This window comes from Macrotis lagotis, chromosome 6 (genome assembly GCF_037893015.1).
Source record: "Macrotis lagotis isolate mMagLag1 chromosome 6, bilby.v1.9.chrom.fasta, whole genome shotgun sequence".
NCBI classification, from domain to species: Eukaryota; Metazoa; Chordata; class Mammalia; order Peramelemorphia; family Peramelidae; genus Macrotis; species Macrotis lagotis.
The window spans coordinates 40,957,000-40,959,189 of NC_133663.1; positions in this window are offsets into that span (position 1 = coordinate 40,957,000).

A 2,190-nucleotide genomic window follows, 5' to 3' on the forward strand; every position below is an offset into this window, starting at 1 on the left:
ACATGTTGGACTTTTAATGGAGAATTTATTTTGTTGTTTGATTTTTTTTTAGTTGAGTCCAACTCTTTGTGACCTTGTTTGGGATTGTCTTGGCAAAGATAGTGGAGTGGTTTGCTATTTCTTTTTCCAGCTCATTTTATAGATGAAGAAACTAAGGCAAACAAGGTTAAGTGACTAGCCCAAGGTCACACAGCCAGCAAGAGTCTGAGACTGGATTTAAACTCAAGAAGATGAGTCTTTCTGACTCCAGGCTTGGCACTTTCCACTCATAATCTAACTGTCCTAAAACATTTATAAGGGGATACATAAAAGAATGATATAACATAAGGAAACAAACAAGGGGAGCCATTCACACCATTGGAATGAATATCATATTCATTAAAATCAAAGATCCATCAAAAACCTTTTCAGCACTACATGTATATATATATATATATATATATATATATATATATATATATATATATATATATATCTTCAGCTTCCATTGTATAGAAAGTATTAAAATCCCTGATAATAGTGAACTCACTTGTTCACCTTTTTGTGTTTTGTTCCCTTAAACATTCCTTCAAAACATCCTCCTTCAATCTTGCCTAATTACTTAAAGGGAAAAAGTATAACCACCCAATAATCAATCAATAAAAATTTTGAAGGTATCTGCAACCTACTAGTCACTGTCCTAGGCTCAGTGGAAGAAAATAAGTAAGCATAAGACAAGTTCTCTGCCTTCAAAGTATTTACTATGACGATATAGTTTTTACAATTTAACTATTATACCTTTTCCCATACATCTATTTTCCTGGATCTCATGATCTCCAGAAAATCAACATTCTGAAAGACTAAATCACCTCTCATTTCCCCAGCAACCACTACTCTTGGATAATTCCCCATTGAAGAAGATAAAAGTTGAACACTGAAGACCTCTTCCATTATCCTCTACCATTGAAGCAGTGTTCTCAGGGAATTCACCTCTTTTCCCACACAGCTTCTTTCCTGGTCTTCATGATTTCCATAAACTCATCTGTAAGACAAATCAATTTTGAAACTCTCAAGTACTCAAATCATTTGCCCCCCAGGCTGTAGGATTTCACGTGCCCCAGAGTTCTTCCATTTTACTCCATTGTTCAGCTTCTTTTTTGTGTATTGTCTCTCCTACTGAATTGAGCTTTTTTCTGGGTTTGAATTGTCTCTTGCCTTTTTTTATATATTCCTTACAATCAATCAACAATCAATCTGGAATGCAAAAACAAAAATGAAACAGCTGCCCTTAGGAAGCTTACATTTTGTCAGGAAAATAGCATGTATTCACAAATGGATATAAAATATATCTGAAATGTAACATGATGGTCTACCTAGAGAATCCTGAGAAATCATCCAAAAAACTACTGGAAACAATTAGCAATTTTAGCAAAGTTGCAGGATATAAAATAAACCCTCATAAATCCTCAATATTTCTATATATAACTAGCAAGATACAGCAGAAAGAGCTAGAAAGAGAAATCCCATTCAAAGTAACCTCAGGCAATATAAAATACCTGGGAGTCTATTTGCCAAGGTAGACTCAGAAACTTTTTGAAAGCAATTATAAAACACTTCTCACACAAATTAAATCATATTTAAATAACTGGGAAAACATCAACTGCTCATGGATAGGTAGAGCTAATATAATAAAAGTGACAATTCTACCCAAACTAAACTACCCTGTTTAGTGCCATACTAATCAAAATTCCAAAAAATTACTTTAATGATTTAGAAAAAGTCATACGTAAATTCATACGAGAAATAAAAAATCAAGAATTTCCAGGGATTTAATAAAAAAAGTGCAAAAGAAGGGGGCTTAGCCCTACCCAATCTAAAATTATATTATAAAACATCAGTCATCAAAACTGTATGGTATTGGCTAAGAAATAGTGGTGGATCAGTGGAATAGACTAGGTGCACTATTAAGAAATGATTATAGTAATCTGCTGTTTGATAAACCCAAAGAGTCCAGCTATTGGGATAAAAACTCCCTCTTTGATAAAAACTGCTGGGAAAATTGGAAGTTAGTATGGAAGAAACTTAGATTAGACCAACACCTAACACCCTTTACCAAGATAAGATCCAAATGGTTACAGGATTTAGACATATAAAAAAATAATATAAGCAAATGAGAAAATCAAGGACTAGTTTACCTGTCAGATTTATGGA